The sequence below is a fragment of the Cydia strobilella genome, chromosome 8 (assembly GCF_947568885.1).
Source record: "Cydia strobilella chromosome 8, ilCydStro3.1, whole genome shotgun sequence".
NCBI lineage: Eukaryota > Metazoa > Arthropoda > Insecta > Lepidoptera > Tortricidae > Cydia > Cydia strobilella.
The window spans coordinates 17,692,921-17,716,133 of record NC_086048.1 but is presented as its reverse complement, the minus strand read 5'-3'; the positions used below and the strand labels follow the sequence as shown (position 1 = coordinate 17,716,133).

General features: G+C 37.4%; 1 protein-coding gene and 1 non-coding gene across 2 annotated transcripts in view; both read right to left on the bottom strand.

Annotated features, from left to right (window-relative positions):
* Positions 1-23,213, bottom strand: part of LOC134743746 (terminal nucleotidyltransferase 5C) — a 331,263-nt gene that overhangs the window by 186,213 nt on the left and 121,837 nt on the right. The gene's annotated exons all lie outside the window — the stretch shown is intronic.
* On the bottom strand, positions 6,136-6,207 carry Trnat-ugu (transfer RNA threonine (anticodon UGU)). The gene has a single exon. It is a non-coding gene; the product is annotated as a tRNA-Thr (tRNA).

Below are 23,213 nucleotides of genomic sequence, written 5' to 3'. Positions count from 1 at the left end.
TATATATGTCCAAATAAAGAACTAGCTGTAGCTATTTATTTCATCTTGTCCTGTTTATTTTTAGTGTCAAACATTACGAGCCACATCAGATTTTTATTTCGACATTTTTAACTATCCAAATAAGTTTGCAAATATGCACTGGCTCCCAGTAATTTTCATTTCGCGTCGTTCCAAAGTTAGTAGAATGTATGAATAGCCCTGTCCAGGTTGGTAACGTTGAAATTTCACACGATTTTAACGTCGCTTTTAGTTCACTGCATACGTTTCCAGAGCAATGTTGTATCCAGCTGTACCATCGACCACTCTCTTATAACTGAACTGTTTTAAACCTTAATACAAAGACATAACATTCACTGAATGTTATTTGAATCATGTTAATTATTTACTTACGTCTCGCCCGCGTCAATACATGTACGGATAAAGTACCAACGAAATGCACGATAACTGAATGACATTAGTTGATGTCATTCTGATATCAGTGTACGTTCGAATTGGCTTGAAGGACAGTAGAAATTCAAGCCCACGCATTCAGCTTAATCAGATTAATTATGATGGAAGACATTTATTTGTATTTTGTTTAAGATCCGACTATTTTTCCTCTTTATCGGTAAAGTTAGTAAATAATGATTTTAATTTATACCTAAACCTTTCTAAGTTCCATGCATATTTATCAAGATCCGACTATTTGTCCTCTTTATGGGTAATGTTTATAGTAAAATAATGATTTATAATTTGGAAGTTCTAGGCATATTTACCTATTTACCATGCACAATAAATCCAACATCTAAGCCAATTTTTCTTTACATTAGCCCTACCCGGTAATCAGGATTTTAGCAATTTAAAGCGTACAATGTGCTGTAGGTACATAGAACGGAAAGCCGTAAGGGCGAATTTCCACTTTTATTCAACATGACATACGTCCTTATTGACAAAGCGGAGGGTTATATTATTTAGCCGCGTCTCCCCAGGGCTTAGGCTTCACTCAGGCTGCGTAGGGGAGGCTGGGGCTGGAAGGATGTAACGTTATCAAGGTTTTGATTTATTGAAAATATGAGAGATGTAGAGCTGGAGTCAACCGCAATAAGTGAGGGTAAGTAAACAAAGTTCGAAATTTGGTATTAAGTTACTTTAGGTATTAACCACCTACCCATAACCTACTTTAAGCTTTAAATTATATATTTTTGAGCGCCTTATATTATCAGTTTGACACTTGTTTATTTTCAGGCAAATGAGTCGATCGATCGTGATCAAGTGTATAGGTACTTAATCCAGGCAGGGTACTATAATAGCGCCACTCCTACTAACCCGGGGTTAAGCGGTTAAACCGTTAACCTAATGTCAAATTGTGCTGGAAACCACGGTAACTCCAGGTTTAACTGGTTAACCCCGGGTTAGTGGAATGTTGCAAGTGGCGGTAAGTTCGGTCTCCCAGATATGGTTATTACATTGTGTACGTTCGTTAAGTACTCCTTTTTCAGTAAACTTGATCGCTTTTTTAGCAGTATTTGCAGACATACTACGAAATACAGACTGTTTCATACTTTAGCTGATCAGATGTCATTCAATGTGTTCTCAATTTCAGCGTTGGCCTCATTGCAAAAGTTGCTCAATTTGACCTATACTTTTAAATTTACGTATCCAAAATTTTAGTTATGAGTTGGAAAAACTCCCCGTTAACATATAAATAAACATAGAACATAGTGTAACCTAAAAATATACGAAACGCTGGAGCAAGGCGCCAAAGGGCATCTCGAATGACCAATCAGCGTGGGTAATAAATCTGTATCGGGTGACTGTAAGCGGAGCGTCGTTATGGCGGGGTTACAGCGAGGTGTCTTAAATGTTTACTTTACATATCGTTTTCTTCGTGTAATCACAATAGCCAAAACTTCACAGCTAAACCAAAATGCAAGAGCAGCTAACAGGAACAAAGGTGCACCCGTAGGATAAACGTAAAATTCTACAAAAAATATTTAGTACCTCTACTCTACCTAACCTCCTCGTTTTCAGCTAGGGTTCCGTACCCAAAGGGTAAAAACGGGACCTTATTACTAAGACTCCGCTGTCCGTCCGTCCGTCCGTCTGTACCAGTGTGTCAGATTGTATCTCATGAACCGTGATAGCTAGACGCTAGACAAGTTGAAATTTTCACAGATCATGTATGCATTTCTGTTACCGCTATAACAAAAAATACTAAAAAACAGAATAAAATAAATATTTAAGTGGGGCTCCCATACAACCGTCGTGATTTTTTTTGCCGTTTTTTGCGTAATAGTACGGCTACGGAACCTTTAGTGCGCGAGTCCGACTCGCACTTGGCCGGTTGTTTGAAGTTGATTAAAACTGTGGCTTATGTAATTTATCAACATCGGACAATAGTTTTCATGCTACAGTAAAACACACGATCCAAATAAAACCAAAAAACACGCATGGCATATATTGTAAGCCCAGTAAAGATACGGCAACGCAAAACATTAAATTATAATATTTTTTTAAATATCATTCTAATGACATATTTTCAGATAATATACCTACGTAGGAATCCTATAAACATTCTACCCGGAACTAATCCCTATGTTTTTTTTAGTTTAAAGATTTATTATTATTTTTATCTGCAATTATTATGCCAGTTTTGCCTCATGTCTTACTTTGCTAAATAGTATTATATGTAGTACATTGTTTAGATGCGTACTAAACGACCTACAAAATATATTTTCATTTAAACCCGACAAAAAATAATTTATTTATTTAGCGAAAGAGGTATGTTAGGATCGTAGCAAGTGGAAATCCGTGGTCTCTGCCTACCCCTCCGGGATATAGGCGTGATTATATGTATGTATGTATGTAAAAAATAATTTGTAATAGGTGCAGAGTATATACTTGTACTGGAAAGCAAATAACAGTATTAAGTTGGGTTCTAGTTCGTATATAATACTAGAATCATGATATATCCTAAACCCAATTATTTATTTTATACTCAATCACAAATTATGTCATAAATTACAAAATGAAGTTCCAAAATACAATAATTAATAACCTAAGAGATAAAATGAACAGCGAAACATAATCCTCCTCCCCTAACCTATCCTCATATCCTAAACTAAAAACATCAGCTATTAAAAATTATTTCCGATTCGCTATATGTACGGGTTGTACATCTGAGCTGATATGATTCTTGATCTTGATGGTTGATTGATATCTTGATGGAAACACTGATTTATGTTTATGTCTTTATTTATAACCAAGGTATATAATGAGTAATAGCTAGGAGCACGTATGTACGTAAACTGAAATATAAATCGAATTAAAGCGTAATCGCATAAACAGCAATAATTATTATAAGTCATTCATATATTAAATGCTGACGCGAGAAATGTGCGATGCTTGCATTGTACACTATAGGTACTTAAGGTCCGTAAAATACTGGAATAAAACTGGTTTTAGTACAGCAGCGTACGGCAGGAAACTGTAAACTCTTTCAGAAACGATTAGTATGTAAACTACACGTCAATACGTATTAAAGTAAAGGTGTGAACGTACCATTTATTACCTAACGCTATCACTTATCAGTCAATGACAAAGCGACCGAATGAGACCAAGCAAATATGAAAAGGAAATTTTGAAAATTTACAAAGTAATTAGGGATATTAGCATAATTTTAAACTTGAAATGTTATACTTATCATTTGCAAAAATGTGACACACAGAAAAAGCTAAGCTGACTTTGCAACGACATGAACAGAGCAAAGTGAGGAAGTGCTGTTTATTATAAACTTCATACTCTCATAGAAATTTAGATAAAAGATACATAAAGTTACATACTAAAACATTACAAAAAAATGAATAGTTAAGAAAACAAACAAAGCAAAAAAAATATATACAGATAAATAATTAAAAACACAAACAAAACAAAAAACAAATATACAAGAAAAAAACATTAGGAAACAAACAAATCAGTATCATAGACAATTAATAATTATGAACGCGACCATAACATGCGTCAACGCTAGCTTGCTGCTGATGCTAGCGCCAGCGGCTACTAGCGAAACTAAAATTGCCTGTAACTGCAAGCAAGGTACATATAACAAATAGTACTAAAACGTAATGTTGACATTGTCACACTTTGTCATTGCAAATACCATGCAGAGTTAGCTCGGTCCGACTCTAGTGGCTCTGTGAGACGTTGTGTACCTCTTGGGCTCTGCGTTCTTGGAAAATTTCTATAGATTGAAGTGACAATTTTTTTAAATAATGCTTTAGGAGAATCGGTCGTGAAATGCGACCTGTAGAGAAGAACATATACAAATACATGTTTACCCAAAACTGAAATAGTCTCTAGCGACGCGTCGCTCGGTTAATGAAATGGAAACCTTCGCGGAAATGAAAAATTTAGTACATACTTAAAGGTTAAATACTTCGACTCAGTTATGAAGTTCAAGGGCTAAACATTTTTGTAATTGTTAGCTATTCTATTTCAAACTACGAGTAACTTACTTGGACGACTATTACAAAGTCAACGTCTTAATTTAGTTAAACTTGGGGATCGTTTTCAGAATCCAAAACTTCATCATTTGATTTGACTTTTGCATCGCGAAATTTCTCGCTTTAACTAATCACTAAATGATGTTAATGACAGTAAAACCCTGAAAAGGATGATTAAAGATGACTCACGCTAGACCGGGCCGGGGCCGGGCCGGAGCTTCCGGCGCTTCGTTTTCTATGGAAAGCACTACGTGATCACCGGCCGGGCCCGGCCCGGTCTAGCATGAGTCATCCTTTACTCTATAATTACCTATACTTACATACCATGTGTTGGTGTCACATGATCATTTTATGCGGGTATTTTAAATGATTGCTCAATTACTATTCGTAATACCTATTCGCTAACTGCGATAACATCTGAGGTGGTCGTCAGTTATTTTAGGTTTTAAATATTTATAAATACACTTTTCACTACCGGGATTCGAACCCAGGACCATCGGCTTCACAGGCAGGATCACTACCCAGTACCCACTAAGCCAGACTGGTTGTCTAATTATGTACTATCAATAGTTTTTTTAATGTTGCCTGATTTTTTCTTCTTTTTGTAAAAATGTTTTGCTTTAGAACTGCAACGTTCAAATAATATTCACACCTGAACAAAGATATTTGAGTTAGTTTTGTACCATCATTGGGACCTTTTGGACTACCTATAGTTGAGTTGGTTTACGGTACCAGAAAAAGCAGTATAGGTGGGCCTTTCACAAGGTTGATCGACTATTTAGTGAACTTTTTGAGAACAGGTACGCAGGATTAGAATGGCTATTATGAGGGACTAGTTTTTGACTTCTATTGGCTGAATAAATGAAAAGACCAAGTAGGTACCTACCATTCCAGAAATGAGAGAAATGATCACAGAAGGGATCGACGGCATTAGCACCGACACAATTAGCACAAATTTACAATTCAAATGAACTGCGAGCTATTGGAATAAAGTCCATTAAAAGTTTGTTTTACCTGTCGTATCCTGTCTGCTAGCTTACCTGGAACAGAAATATATAAATAATTTTATGTACGAAATATAATAATTCCTATATTATGACGATGAGTATAAAATAAATCTAATCTTTTGTGGTGCGCGTGCCGCGACCGCTGCAGGGGACCATCGAGTGCGCCGAATCCGACACAAGACCAGACGATTTCAGCCACGCCGTTTTGTCGCCTAAATAGTGTTTAGTTTTTAAGTTTATAAAATGCATATGTATGTTAGTCTGTAAGGTATTTGTAATATTGGCATTGTTGCCTGCTTTAATCTTTTAAATAAATAAATAATGTATATATTCAGTTTTTCAGTTTCAGTCTTTATTTGCTTTTGAAAGACAACTTCTGTACAACTCATTTGTTCGAAGTCATCTTGAATATGCCAGTGTAGTATGGAACCCGCAGTATGGAGTACACATTGGTCGTTTAAAAAAGGTCCAAAATAAGTTTTTTAAGTCTAGATTTTCGTACTGGAAATCTCTTTCATAGTTATTCCAGTTCAGCAGCACGGCATCGTATCGCATCCTTGGAAAAGCGTAGGACTTACATACATTGAATATTTTTATTAACTGAAATAGATATTATACACTATAGAAAAAGTGACCAAGTCCACCGGTGGCCGAGGCGGGAATCGAACCCGCGTCTTCAGCTTACACTGCTAACGTCCTGAACACTGGACCACCCGGCCACGCCTATATTTTTATTTTTTTATAATATAATATTATTATTGTTTGTAATGACATTAATGCGAGCTACATTGCACACCGTCGTGTCGTGCTATATTTCCATATTTTTATTATTTGCGAAATAAACATAAGTATTGCAGATTTAAACAATAGCTGTTTGTTCAGCATTTATTAAAGTTATTTTAAACAATAGCAGAGGCCATAAAAACTTTTGTAGAACATGGCCATGTTTACTTACACGTCTATGGGGCATGGCACACTGGGTCCGATTCGCATGTCACCCCGAAGTTTAAGCGATACAACGCTATGCGCGTATTATGCAGCGTACTACGTAGGCGAACAACACGCGAACGCGAAGCGAAGCTATGCGGCGCGGGGTGAATCAATCCCTTGATACCTATAGCAGTGTCCTACGTGGGCGATCTCATTGCGAACGCGAACGCCGTGGGCCCGCCGCGCCGCGCCGCTTATGTAACGCTGCGTCTTACAATTTATAACCTAAGAATGCCAAAAGCCGCAAAATTGTATTGAATTGACATGTATTAATAAATAAATAAATAAAATGCTGCGTCTTACGAAAGCGAACAACTCGCGAACGCGAAGCGAAGCGGCGCGGCGTGGCGGGCCCACGGCGTTCGAGGTCGCAACGAGATCGCCCACGTAGGTCACTTCAATAGGTATCAAAGGATTGATTGACCCCGCGCCGCATCGCTTCGCTTCGCGTTCGCGTGTTGTTCGCCTACGTAGTACGCTGCGTAAGAGTCCTTGGCTTTCAAAGGGTTATTACGTCATCATTAGTTCCCAACCTCCAAATGCCTTGTTTACTCCTTTCATAAACATCTACTTCACTGCTAAAGACAGTCCACAGCCTAACTCAATCAGACACTTGATAGCATAAATTACGTGCGATTAGGGCCGGTTAAACTGTGATCGATTAAGACAAACTCTCGGCAACGAGATGGCGGGTGTTGCTGGGTAATGCGTGTCTTTTACGACGTTTGATAAACGTTTCGGCATATTACAGATCACTTACTAAATTGACCATCATATTTTACTACCACATCTCGACAAAGCGTATTTATTTATTTTATATGCTTACACCGGTGTGGTGCGTGTGTATTTCTTGTTATTTATAATGTTATATTTCTAACCCTTAGATAACAAGAAAGTAGAAACTATTACTTACCTATCTGAATAGACCTAATATAGAATCATTTTACAGCAAATGTTCGGCTACATTCGCTGCTAGTACTACCCCTATCCCTCTGGCATTATGTAAGTACTAAGTACTTATTATATTATAATACTCGTATATAGGTTTACGGACATAGACTTTAAACCATAAGAAAACTCGCGGTCACATTGGCGTTTCCATACTTAATTAGTTGAAGAGCGCAACAGTTTTTGTAATATGGGTACAGATGTAGTGCATAATTGTTTTCCTTCATATTTTCTCGAAAACGTTCGTATTTGTCATGCTACTTCAGTCAACCTCAGTACTTTTTGTACCGAGACTGACTGAAATAGCAAGACACGTTCGTACGTTTCCTTGAAAATACGATGGAAAATAATTATGCACTACATCTGTACCCATATACTTATACTCATACTCATTTATTGATAATATTCTTAAAATATTACATGTCAACATCAGAATAGTACATTTTACAACTAGTGTAAAAAGACATTTCACACGTGTTGTAAACGACGTTTTTTAATACAATTGCGAAAAAATAATAAATTACTATATCATTAGTAGAATCATACCACCAAACCAAACCAAAACCAAAAGTACCTATACAGCTAAGATACTTGAGCTGCCGCAGCCCGCGATACCTTCATACTCGTGCGCGCCCCGGCCGCGGCCGCCGCGGGCCCGGCGCGGGTTGGTCAACGACACCTCCTCATAACTCATGAGGCCCTGGTACCTGCTCCGCGCTAAATTCAATTTTAACTGCGTTTCGAAAGTATAGTTTGGAACTAAAAAGTAAAAAGCACTAGTTCGAGAAATTGAGCTTCTCGCACGCTACGCAGCCACAAAAAGTACCACTTTTTGAGCAACTGTATTAAAAAATACATTATATAATTAAGACATAGTCACAAAATATGTTTAGAATTAAAATTACAATACAATAATTATGTGCAATAAATTAAAATTACAATTTAAACCAGTATGTAATTCAGGGATAAAAATAAATATCATAAATAAGTATTAAAAAGTCCTATATGTAGTAATACGGAGTCTGTGATAGATAGTCCATAACCTATGGTCAGTCTCTACCGCAAATTAAGTTAGAGACTTGGTCGCCAGTTTGCCCTCCACCTAGAAGCTGGGTGGCACTGGTTAAACGAGAGATAATTGGCGGGCGGCAGTTAATTGAACATGTTCATCGATTTTGCACCATGCTCAACAAGAGGTAAAACTGCTTGCTTATGTGATATGTAGGCAGAATAACCAAACTTCCTTCTGCAAACGCTTCGGCTGTGGAATGAGCTTTCCGAGGTTTTCCCGAGGGTCTAACAGTATGGGATTCTTCAAAAAAGGAGTGTACAGGTTTTTAAAAGGTCGGCAACGCGCATGTAACACCTCTGGAGTTGCAGGCGTCTATAGGCTACGGTGACTGCTTACCATCCGGCGGACCGTATGCTTGTTTGTCACCGATGTGGTATAAAAAAAATCTTAGAATATAATCTTGAAATTAACGGGACATTATAATTTTGTTGTATAAATACTTGATACATGTCGTTGATTGATTCTCGCCGTTCTCGATAGTGGCAGACTGGCCATCAGTTACTTCTCAATATATCTTTTAAAGATATTTTATTGCTTTTACGTAAAAATATGTCCGCAAAGACGATCAAGTAAATAAATGTCAATGTCGAATATATATTTTTGGCGCAGTTTTAAATTGTTGCTGACAGATTTCACCACCTACGACATTTTGCTAACTTCCCACACTAAATATCGCCGCTATACTTACTCAACCTCGTATCTGCAACACTCATTTGATGACAAAAACACCCGTATTCCGAATGTAAGAAAAGCGACATTTCCATCAATTGATTGTTGCATATATGAGGTTGAGTAAGTATAGCGACGATATAAAAGTACTTTGATTCCTCTAGAATTGAATACCATGTTGCCATACATTTACAAACTGAAGATTAAAGTTGTATAGGAGCATATTACACGTACACGGCGCAATTCGAGAAATGAATTAGAGGTTCACTAGATATGGAATGGTAAAGATATGTGACATTTCACGTCAAAAGGTACCTTATGGCAGCTGGCGCTTACGTCGCATAGCGTCGCAAATTTTGCGACGCTACCATCCAATATTAATCGTTGCGGCGTTAATAATAGCGTAGAGCTCCAACCGCCATAAGGTACCTTAACCCGTGGCACGTCACATATCTTTACTATTTCATATCTAATGAATCACTAATTCATTTCCCGAATCGCGCTGTCTGTCAGCTGCAGAGATTTTTGGCCCACCCTGTAGTAATGTTTTATGTGACGTACACATGTTTGTATTTTTTTATTTATTTAAACAAAGAATGTGAAATGGATAAGCTATGTTATAAATTTATACAATTTACTTAATTATAGATTAATTTACTTCTGAGTCCAATGTAACGTTAATTAAAAAACTATCAATAAATCTTAGCTCTTAATTAGCTTGACTGATCAATAGAAATAGTCTAAAAAAGGAGGAGACCTTCACGCATTGTGGAAAAGTGTTATTTGCCAAAAACAGCGAATATCGAATAGACGCCCTGTTGATTTGTTTAATGGCTTTATTCTAACATGGGCGTGCCAAATATGGGCTTCATTAGTGCTAGTTGATTAAGCTTAGCTTTGAGATTAACATTTCTTCCTGAGTTTTATAGAATTTAGTGAAGGTTCTGTTAAAAAATACATCCAATTCTTATTATTTTTGCTTTGAATTTTAAAGTTTTAATTACTACATGTTTGTTAACGCTTAGTTACGCTCTCATTTTATAACGACTAGCTAGATTGCTCTAAAATTTTAATTTGTACTTACAATAGGATAAGGTATATCTAGTCCTGTAATTAATTTATGTAGCTTCAGATACCATAGTTAAAAAATACAGCGAATTAAGGTACCTAAGCTTCTCATACAAAATGTTTTTGTTTTATAATCTGGAGCTATGTAAACTAATTACAGGACTAGATATACCTCATGTCATTGTATGTGCAATTTTCATTACAATCCAACACGTAGTTTCAAAATAAGAACGAAACTCCGTTTGTATGGGAAGGTGAAATTCGGCCGAGCTTGCAGGGCTCTTACATCTCGGATAATTCCGTTTAAAATAATTTTACATTATATGATTGGTAGTTGTAAATACTTTAATATTTGGAGTCTACAGGAGAGAGTCAATGTCCAATATCGACTCCATCCATAATCTAGCCGTATCGTTTAAGTACCGGCTGTATAACGGGTGTGGCCTGTAACGCTGCGTCTTACGTAGGCGAACGCGAAGCGAAGCAGCGCGGCGCGGCGCGCCCAAGGCGTTCGCGTTCGCGTCAAGATCGCCCACGTAGGACACTTCTATAGGTATCAAAGACTGAACCCCGCTCCGCGCCGCTTCGCGTTCGCGTGTTCTTCGCAAATAATGCAAATAATTAAAACAAAGATTGTAGATTATACTCCTCAAACGGTGACACTTTTGTGCAATAGCTTTTTAAAATTATGAAGTCTTTAGACTTCCTATTTTTCATACAAATTAAATATTATCATCAATGTACGCCATCATCATTGTGATTAACTTTGCTTGTCACGCCTTGTTTAACAAAATTCGCAATACATTGCATATTAGAATAAACTTTAAAGTGTATTAAAAATCAAAAAACAAGTTATTTTTAAAAGTCGCTGGACAAATGTTGGTCAGTTTGAGTACAAATTAAATTAAATTAAATAATCATTTATTTCAGGCATGACCCATAGAAGCGTAGTAACAAAAACTTAAATACTAATGTTATACAGTACAATTAATTAAAACCTATTATGCAAAACAGTATATTTGTTAACATATGAAGTAGTAAACATTAAAATTAAAATTAAACAGAGCCTACAGTTTAATTTTATTCTCGTATTACAGGCCACACCCTGTATAGACGGTTTTATGGTGACATGTCAAGGCGTTTATAATTTATGCATCTAGAGCGACACGGCTGAATATTCAAAGGGCGTGTAAACCAGTTTTTTTGCCTCTCAAACAGTTCCTCCTAAAGGGGCCAACTGATAATCAGTCCGCCGGACGATATCAGCCTGTCAGTTAGAACAAAACTTTGACTGTTCCGAACAACTGACAGGCCGATATCGTCCGGCGGACTGGTAATCAGTGGGCCCCTTTAAATGTAGATTTTATGACCTTGTTTGGGATTTAATGTTTGTATGTAAGAAATTAAAACGAGACTTATGAATATTTTCTACGATAACCGAGTGTAAGACCTAATGTTTCTTGGAGAAATGTTAACATTAAAACTGTGTCGACTAGTTAGTAAAATAAAATAGCAGGTGTTTATTTTTTGGAATTTTTGGTCGGTTCGATTCCCGGGCGAGACAAGCGAATTTAATGGTTATATTTTCCTATTTTCTTGAATAACTTCTAAACTGTATTCTAAAATTATAAAAAAATAATTTGAGATTCTCACAATGAGCTCTTTCACTTGATATGTAACACGATATAGTTAGAAAAACTTCATTTTTAAATTTTGTCATTTACCCCCCAAAAGTGGACCCGATGTTTAAAATTCATTTGTTTACGTTACATGTCCGTCTTTGGGTCACAAACTTACATATGTATACCAAATTTCAACTTAATTGGTCCAGTAGTTTTGGAGAAAATAGGCTGTGACAGACGGACAGACAGACAGACAGACGCACGAGTGATCCTATAAGGGTTTTTTCCTTTTGAGGTACGGAACCCTAAAAACAAGTGAGTTAAACTGTAAAATTAGGTCTATAAGGTTTCGGTCCAAACTGGGTCAAAACCGAACCTTCGGTTTCGGCAAAAGATCCAGTTTCGGTCGAACACTTAATTTCCAGCCTTAATTTCACAGCCTGTAGCTCCGGGCGCTAATTGTCGCGGACGTCGCGTCGCGCCGGCGCCTGCCCTGCTGACATGCTTCTATTTTCGTTTATCCTAAGCTTTATTTTACATGAGAAATTTTTCAAGTAAGTAGAAATTTTCCCGGACGGTAAAGAATAATATCCCCATTTTGAAAAATAAATTCTCATGCATAATTGTTTTTAGGGAAGTACCCAAAGGGTAAAAACGGGACCCTATTACTAAAAGACTCTGCCGTCCGTCTGTCACCAGGCTGCATCTCATGAACCGTGATAGCTAGACAGTTGAAATTTCCACAGATGATGTATTTCTGTTGCCGCTATAACAACAAATACTAAAAAGTAAGGAACCCTCGGTGCGCGAGTTCGACTAGCACTTGGCTGTTTTTTTACTTATTACAACCGTATTTTCCGGTACCATACTGGTACTTTTGAGGAATTCTCAACGTAAATAATAAAACATTAATTATTAAAATACAATTTAATACAGAATAACGGATTTCTTCTGATGTCATGGTCTAGAAATATAAATTAATTTTTAACAAGCAGAAACGTCTGCGATCGATGCTATTAAGCTTAGAATAAATTTAAAAGTGGAAGAATTACTGCCTTGGGTGAGACTTGAACTCACGGCTTCTGGTTCCAGAGGCCGTGAGTTCAAGACTCACCCAAGGCAGTAATTTTTCCACTTTTAAATTTATTCTAAGTCTAGAAATATAGTATAGTTATTGTCAGTTTACATCCGAAATTCTCGACTGTTATAGGTAGGTACGAGCGTTGTTATTATTAAGTGAAAAGTTGCTGTATTATTTAATGAAAAGGGGGGGGGGTGTCGTATTTTACAGTCAAAGAGCTGGCGCAAGAGAAAGCTCTGAAATACTCCAGCGACAAGAGAATAATTCTTAACTTGATGTTGATGAACGTAAAGTTGCTTTATTAAAATAATGTCTTTAACCCTAGATACATAAAGACCGTAAAACACCCGCCGCGGCGACGCCGGCGCCGGGCGCCCACTCCGCTGATAATTGAACTGACATGCTACCCCCGTTTATTGATGATTCATTTGCCAGCACGGCCTTAGGGTATGCGCGCACGAGCAACTTTTGTCTCTGCAACTATTTTGTCTCTCACATCAAGTCTATGGGTTAGTATGGAAGTGCGCACACGTAGCGACGCGAACTCCCGGGAGACTTTTTTGTCCGCGGGTTCGGAGACAAGACCGCGACGCAACTGTCTCCTTTCTTCCTGTCCCTGTTGGTTTCAATGCAAATGCGCGCACAGCGACAGAATAGTTGCCGGTCGGCCAGAAAGTCTCCCGGTTGTCGCGTCGCTACATGCGCGCACTTCATACTTACCCATAGGCTTGATGTGAGAGATAAAATAGTTGCGGAAGCAAAAGTTGCTCGTGCGCGCTAGAAATTTAATAAAAAGTCGTGTTGCTGTCGCTCTCGTGCGCGCATCAAGAGCAACTTAGCCGCAAGGCGATTTATTTGTCGAAAAGAGACAAATAAATCGCCTGGCGACTAACTTGCTCGTGCGCGCATACCCTTAACGTTTTGGTCGCTAAGCCACCATCGTGGACAGGGGTGTTTACAATATCTTAAATATATGTATAACTAATGGAATTTGAAAAGGAAGAATATATGACAAACTGCTAAATTTTGATTGGTCAAGAAAGAGTAGAACAAGTGAAAGAGTTTGTGTATCTGGGAACCTTGTTCACTAGGGACGGTAAGCATGATAAAGATATTGAAAGGAGAGTGAATGCTGGAAATCGCGTGAATGGGGCGCTTAACGCTTTTATGAGCAGCCAGAAGATGTCGCAAAGAGCACGGTTGGCTGTCCATAGAGGGGTGTTGGTGCCTACACTTATGTATGGTAGCGAAAGTTGGGTATGGCAGAAGAGAGCGTTGAGAAGTGTGTGTGGTGTGAGATTACAAGATAGAATGAGGAACAGTGTGATAAGGGAAAAGTGTGGACTGAACGAAGATGTGACAAAAATTTAGAAAGGTATGTTGAGATGGTTTGGACACGTGGAAAGAATGAGTGAAAGAAGGCTAACAAAGAGAGTGTACAAGGGAGAGTGTAGAAACGGGAGTTGGAAGGCGCAGACCTCGGCGGACTTTCTCTGATCAGATCGGGGAAATCCTGAAGAAAGGCCAGGTCAAGAGCACCCTAAACCGGCGAGCGTGTATGAGGAATGCCATGAAAGTGAAGGAAGCGAAAGAGGTATGTCAGGATCGTAGCAAGTGGAAATCCGTGGTCTCTGCCTACCCCTCCGGGAAATAGGCGTGATTATATGTATGTATGTATGTATTTCATAATATTAAATTACATTATAAATTATTTTAGCTTAATCTATACGAATTTATATTATGATCGTGGTGATAAAACCAATTTTTAACAAATACATAATAATTATTTTTCTTTTATGCCGTTTAGTACAGCTTTGATTCTCCAATTCTCCCTCAATTGCTCAAAGGTTAACTGGAAGAGATCCCTGAAAGAGATAAGTTCGCTTTGTACAAATGATGCGTTTTTCTCTTGTTTTATGTTTCTTTTTGTACAATAAAGAGTTTTACTACTACTACTACTAATTAGACTTTAAAAACTTAAACTAAAATAAATAAATATTTTGTTTTGGTTGACGTTTAACATTGCCCTTCAATTCTTTGAATGTAATTTTCAATACACTTGACGTTGTTATTTATTTATTCACGCATTCTTCCGTCGAATATATTTGAAGATACATTTAAATGAGTCCAAATATAGCTGTTGCTTGAATTCAACTCGATTGTAAATAATTATGTATGAATGTAAACATGTCATGTTATATACGAATATGAAAAACCGGCCAAGTGCGAGTCGGACTCGCGCACGAAGGGTTCCGTACCATTACGGAAAAAAACAGCAAAAAAATCACGTTTGTTGTATGGGAGCCCCATTTAAATATTTATATTATTCTGTTTTTAGTATTTGTTGTTATAGCGGCAACAGAAATACATCATCTGTGAAAATTTCAACTAGCTCTAGCTATCACGGTTCATGAGATACGGCCTGGTGACAGACAGACAGACGGACGGACAGACGGACAGCGGAGTCTTAGTAATAGGGTCCCGTTTTTACCCTTTGGGTATGGAACCCTAAAAATGAACTCGACAATAAGCGAGATGTGTTTAATATTAGGTACATTCTGATTGTGACTATTTCAGCAGCGGAAAACGAGTATTACTGTCGATTTACTTGAAACATTGAGTTCCTATTGCCTTCAAAATAAAATAAAAAATCCGTAAGTAAATTGGCAACAAGGGCTCTTCTATACAACAGTGAAATTGACATCATGTAAGTGACATAGTTTCATGAAAATATCAAGTAACATTTATGAATACAACAGCCAATACCTGAGAATACACTACAGTATAATAATCTTAAAATGATTAATTAATACAAAATAACAGATGTATATATATATATATATATGAAAAATGAAAAAAAAAAAAAATGAAAAATATATTTATTTTGCACACAAAAATGGGAATTTGCAGATTGAGTATACATGAGGTCCAGGTTGCGCGCATACAGCGGTACATTTAAAACAGTATGAACAGGGGTCCCCAAACTAGGCATAGCCTGTATCTTGGGCGACCAGTTAGTGAATTAAAAACTAGATTGAAAAAAAAAAAAGAAAGTATGTCTAAAGATGAAGATAGGTGCTAGTGCTTATAACCTTAGCTACTAGGGATTTACGTTGGTCAGTCTGTCAGTCAAGTCTCTTACGGCTAAGTGTCTATACCTATAGGTTAAATGTCTAATTATGTAACATACACAAGTACCACTACATATGGACAGAAATTGAGGCTTATGGCCTTTATATATATATATATATACCCCTTATTCATAAAACTTTACGGGCCTGATTTAGTTAAATTATGTTTTATCCCTTTCTTACAAATACATAAGTCAAAATGACAGACAAACTATTCACAGCTAATTCAAGCCAGTAACGCGTTTATGAATAACGCCAATAGCCTCTATAGTTAATAAAACATTAATTTTGGATATGTAAAAAGTCCCCAATGTCAGAGTAAAGTACCTACTAATACTAATAAGATTTGGAGTAGTAAAGGCTCTCCAAGCGTCAGCGCGCAGCACTCAGTGTGCACGTTCGGAGCGAGCGTTTCGTGGCCGAGCCGTTATAAGCCATGTCAGAAGCTGCCATTAAGACAAGTCGAATTCTACCCTAGTTTCACAACACTCAGCACCGCTTCAGTCAATCGCTCGTAAAACCCACATTAATAACTCCATTACGAGAAACGTCTTAATAAACATTAAGGCTTTTACGCCCCAATACCGCCCTAGAGACCAAAAGACTACATTTCCTTACTAAGGCATGGTGAAGCCATTTTGATTAAGGAGTAGAATAAAACATCGGGGCGGAGTGTCATTTCAACTCTAATTTATATTTAATAAAAGTAAGCTGAGGTAGAAGGTAATTAATACATTAGAGAGTCAATTTCCATCTTACATACAATGTAATTTTATGAGAAAAGTGGACATTCCAATAAGGTTTGCATTTAATTGAACAAACATCACTATTTTCTATCTATTTCAAAAACAAATTTACACGATATTACAGTGTGTATATCCAATGTGCCATGAAGTTTTTATTACCTAGCTAATACCTAATTAAAACTAATAACAACTTGTAAACATTTAAGGATCTAAAAACCGTTAATGTACTTTTTTCTATTTCCAAAATATGTTGCTTATTTAATTTGCTTTTTATTTGCTTCTAGATAATACTCGCGATCCATGCCATGTACGAGTACCTTAGCTTATGAAATAAGGTAGGTAGCGACAATGTGGTACCTTTTGGTTGAAAACGTCACAAATAATCGTACATGTAACTCTTGGGATAATAGTGATACAAGAAGATTTATTCAAAAGAAGGAAATCACCTGGGCGCGTAGCCAACATTCTAATCGTTAACGCTTCGTAGCGTATCGTAGTCATCTCTCTCTATCACTCTTCACTAGTGCGACAGTGACAGTTGCGATTCATTCACTACGGAGCGTTAACGATTGCACGTTGTCTACGCAGCCTGGTGGCAAATTGCGGAAAACGTAGTCATATTATAATCATTTGAAAGGTTCATAGAAATATCTACCTTCATTGCATAGCATGCATTTCAGCTATAATAGTTGTATAATTAAGTTAACCAAACTAACAAAAGATAATTATTATTATTTCTTCATTGTTCAGTCTCGTTAAAAAATATTTATTTCCCGAGCGTTGGTCTTAAACTCATGTAGGTCTTAGAGTTACCACAGTTAATCCTATAAAAACAGCCCGACACTTACCCAGTAGGGTAGGACGGGGACAATTGAAACACGTACGTTATGATTCAAATAAGTTACAATACCTATGCATGTGACGCAATACTCGGGCTCTGCGGACAGTCATTCTTAGAGCACTTTTCCACTGACGTCCAGTTTTTTGAGAAATAACAAATTATCTTTAATTTTGCCGAATATATTAAGGTGTTTCAAACGTCCCCACATAGTGTTTCAATTAACACACCTGGGGTAAATTGAACCACTCTTCCACATTCTCTTTAATTCAATTATCATTACGTAACCATGGGCGATAGGCTTTTTAAACACATTTCATTTAAAAACTAAATAAATAACCTTTAATAATACAGGCACATACCCTACTTACTGTAAAAATAAAATAGGTACAGGCGCTTAAACAGTGTTTCAAACGTCCCCGTCCTACCCTACCCAATTGGCCGCCCAGCGCGACGCTGAATTACGTCGTGACGTCACTGTCAAGTGCTATGGCGTCACACTTATCACCGATAAAACGAATCAATTTCACTTCGCCGCCCACTGATCTGACAATAGTTTAACGGCCCGGCCACGACATCGCGCGGCGGCGGCAGCGGCGAGCGGCGGCCATAGGTTGGAGTGAGACACAGCGATCGGACCTTTCGTTCCCACCTATGGCCGCCGCTCGCCGCTGCCGCCACCGCGCGATGTCGTGGCCGGGCCGCAACGTATGTTCAGCATGAATGTAATAAAGAATTTAAGTCTTCATTGCGTCATACAGATTTAATTGTATGCTGGCTCGTGACTTTATACTGTAGATATCGCATAGTTAAAAGGAAACAAAAGGTATTTTTTACGCTGCACCCTTACAGGCGGGATACATATTTTCAGTATTCAAATAAGAAAAACCGGCCAAGTGCGAGTCGGACTCGCGCACGAAGGGTTCCGTACCATTACGGAAAAAAAAAACAGCAAAAAAATCACGTTTGTTGTATGGGAGTGGTAATAATATTTATATTATTCTGTTTTTAGTATTTGTTGTTATAGCGGCAACAGAAATACATCATCTGTGAAAATTTCAACTGTCTAGCTACCACGGTTCATGAGATACAGCCTGGTGACAGACGGACAGACGGACAGACAGACGGACAGCGGAGTCTTAGTAATAGGTCACGTTTTTACCCTTTGGGTACGGAACCCTAAAAACGTGATATTATATATGTACCATGGTAGTTAGTAGTTTCTTTAATTGTGTTGTCCATATAAGATTTTTATTTTTCTAAAATGTGACCCTATTATAAGTATATACTTACTAAGACTTTGCTTTAATGATACATTTAACCATAAGAGACCGACATGTCTCCTTGAAATCGTTAAAAATTATACGAAATAACTAGCGACCCGCCCCGGCTTCGCATGGGTGCAATGCTGATGTATTACACATATAAACCTTCCACTTGAATCATTAAAATCTATCTATCTATTAAAAAAACATAGGTACATACTTACATAGGGACAGACAGCAGGAAGCGACTTTGTTTTACATTTGTTGTTGTAATACATGTTATCCTTTCGTTTCCTTTTTCGAAATGAATCGCTTAGAAAATTATTTAACAAAAATGTAATGTAAAGAAACGTAAGAAAATTATTAAACAACAAGTGACAGCACCCGAGACTCTCGAAAAACCCAGCTGTATTTATTTTGTATCGAGCTCTCCATACAAAAATACTCATCTTCATAGCCCTTGAGTCTATTTGTACACAAATTTCTAGCAACTTAGATATTGACACGAGCCAGAATTCAGTAAATACATTACCTTTAGTAGGTACTATTTCTATTATTTGCCTATTCTTAGAATACGTCCTAAGTAATTTTCTAGCTGAACCCCCACTCCTTAGGGTGACCCGTGTAATAGAAAAGCGGTCACGCCCGTCGGAGCTGAGATGTGAAACATGTGCCTATTAACAGCTATAGGCCTTTTCATACTGTGTACAAGTGAACAAGTGTACGGCCTTGATAAGCATAGCCTATACTTCGTATATTTAGCATTAGAAAAAAGGTAAGCGATAAGCTAATTTTACGGTTAAACTCACGTGTTTTTAGTCACTCGCTTGAAAATTGAGACCTAGGTTCTCCGAAACATCTCGCGCGAGTGACTAAAAACACGTGAGATTAACCGTAGAATAGGCTTAATGTTAGTATGTCTCACGATAGTTTAAATTCGAAGGTAAGCGATCTTGTCGTGTCGTTTTATTAAAAATCATATACGATCAATTACATTCTTCTGCTTTCATAAGCAATAGTTAATGTACTGATTTAAAAAAAGCATTTTTATATAAAAAAGACGCACTTTGTTTACCTTTTTTCTAATGCTTGCAACTCCAGTTGTCACAAGCGTGCCGACCTTTTATTTATTTAATTAATCTTTATCGCACAAAAGCAAATCGTCAGGTAACAACGAAAACTCACTAATATAATAAACCGTAGGTATACTAGTAATAAAACAAAGTTGATTCTTGTTTAATAATTTTTTTGCAGTGCGTTTTGGTTCTTAGAGCAGTTTTGGTTGTCACCTGACGAAATACATCGTACAATAGGCGGACTTGTTACAGTGCATTATCTATTTTCGGTCGTGTATCAACCGTTGATAAGAAAAGGCGCCATAGATCCTGATACGTTTACAACCTAGGTCGTATTAATTAAACAATCAGTTATTGGAAAAAGCTAGGCTATCACCTAACACAGTCAGGCTATCGGGTGTCTTATCTCCTTTATCATTGGATATTACAGCGTGGGTGATATTGGCGCAAATATTAGATCTAGGGCAAAAGCCTAACCTAAGTGGTGTTAGATCGTGTAGGTATTGTTTCGTAAGGGAGCAGCCACACACATCAAACATCGTATATAAATATATTTTTATACCACGACGGTGGCAAACAAGCATACGGCCCGCCTGATGGTAAGCAGTCACCGTAGCCTATGGACGCCTGCAACACCAGAGATATTACTACTATACATGCGCGTTGCCGACCCTTTAAAAACCTGTACACTCCTTTTTTGAAGATCCCCATACTGTAGTCCCTCGGGAAAACCTCGGCATAGCTCATTCCACAACCGAAGCGTCCGCGGGAGGAAATTCCTCTGTACGGTATAAATCAGTCAGCGTCATTTTAAACTAGAAAGTCTTATCTCCATATAAACTATTTTAAACTGTCTCGTGTTATATGTTAATCTTATTTTTTTTTGCGGTAGATGTCGCTTATAATTGCTTTCTGGAGACTAGAATATATAGCGAAGGGATTGTAATATTCATTGAAACCACATTGAAACACAACATGGAAATATTTTAATTTTAATATTTATTTTTTGTGCTAATCTCGTATTTCAATTTTTATTATTATATCTAAATGGCATGGTACATATTTTTAATGTTATAATTACAGCTAATGTAATTCAAAACACCACTTTAGGGATCCCCAACTAACCCAATCCGAGAAGTGTGAATTCTAAAAGAAATAAAAAGCCCGGAAATAAGGACAAATGGGAAAAGACTTAAGTATTCACAAAGGCTTTGAATTGAAAGGGGCCTTCCCTTTCAATTCAACTAGCCTCTTTCAGTGTACCTTAGCTGGAGAGGGATTATAAATTTAATAGACTTGACTTGAGCTAGGGGGAATGAAGGGTTAATTTAGGGCCTAACCCCAAGGTCATATTGGGGTTATGGCGAGGAAAGTAATAGCTTTTACTTCTTGTTATTATTATACATTTGTCATAGATTTACTCTAGAGACCCATATATAAAAAACCGGCTAAGTGCGAGTCGGACTCGCGCACGAAGGGTTCCGTACCATTACGGAAAAAAACAGCAAAAAATTCACGTTTGTTGTATGGGAGCCCCATTTAGATATTTATATTATTCTGTTTTTAGTATTTGTTGTTATAGCGGCAACAGAAATACATCATCTGTGAAAATTTCAACTGTCTAGCTATCACGGTTTATGAGAAACAGCCTGGTGACAGACAGACAGACGGACCGACAGGCGGACAGAGGAGTCTTAGTAATAGGGTCCCGTTTTTACCCTTTGGGTACGGAACCCTAAACACGTTGAAGTTAAAGCAGGTATAAACAGGGATTTTCAAGATTATAATTACATTAATAACGTAGATAAGATCATAGATTAACGTTTGGGGCGTGTGTGGAGGATGTCGAAAATCGCGTCAAGGTATTACTCTATGTAATCCTATTAATGGATTCATGATTTTTAGAGTTCCGTACCCAAAGGGTAAAAACGGGACCCTACTACTAAGACTCCGCTGTCCGTCTGTCCGTCTGTCGTCACCAGGCTATATCTCATGAACCGTGATAGTTAGACAGTTGAAATTTTCACAGATGATGTATTTCTGTTGCCGCTATAACAACAAATACTAATAAAGTACGGAACCCCTAGGTGCGCGAGTCCGACTCCCACTTGGCCGGTTTTATTTTTATTTTTAAGTTCTCATATATATTTTAACACCTAAATCACAATCCATTTTCAAACTGTCCTCTGTTTACTCTTTTTAATAAAACAGCATATCATTTGATGTAGATTTATTAAGCAGAATTTTGAAATTTAAACATGACCTAATACGCAAATTTAATAAGTTCTATATAGAGCAAGGAAGGCATCATAGTCGAGTGCTCAATCTCTTATTCACTCTTCAATCACAAATATTTTGCATTTGCCAGTTAAAGAAGCTCGTCAGCGTCACGAGATCACGCGGCGCGCACATTTACCCAAATATTGACACATCTGAGCAAACGCGCAAAATTAAGTGTCGGCACAAGTAAGTGCTCCGTTTGACGCCATTGCCGCGAACATACGTATGGACTTTTTCTTGACAATTTTGTCTTTATAGTCAATGTTGTTTGTCAATTTTGTATTTATTTTGTCTAATAGTAGTTTATGTGACTGCTACATAATGAAAGAAAATAGAAATACTCGGTTTTACTGAAAAATTGTGACATTTTCAATCAAACGGTACCACATTGTCGCTTACCATAAGGACGAAATTAGATTGTATCTTTATACGAATAACCTGTCAGAGCGTCCTTATGGCAAGCGACAATGTGGTACCTTTTGATAGGAAACGACACAATTGCATTTTTGACATTAATTTTACGTTTGTCATTGTATAATGTAGTGTAACGTACCTGCGGAAAGATAATTCCCAGCTCGTTTCGTAGTAAAACACTCAACATTCGTTAGTCGTCAGAAATTAGAGCCCCATTCAGATTTTAATTTCTTGTTACGAAACGGTTTCATAACAAGAAATTAAAATCGGGCTCCTGGTTATTTTTTGCAATAGTATATATTAGTTCCAAAACTAGTCGAAAGGATAATTAATCTCTCCATACTACTACTACATAAGTGCCGTGCAGCGATAGGCTTGTATAGCCAGAAGCGAAAATGCGGCCGTCTCAACCGCTCTTGACACAGCGTTGCAATAATCATCCGTCAGGGATGCATTGGCCATTGATGATGACTAACTACATACTACAAACGAGCAATTCCTTAGGTAAAAATACTTCGTCTCTTC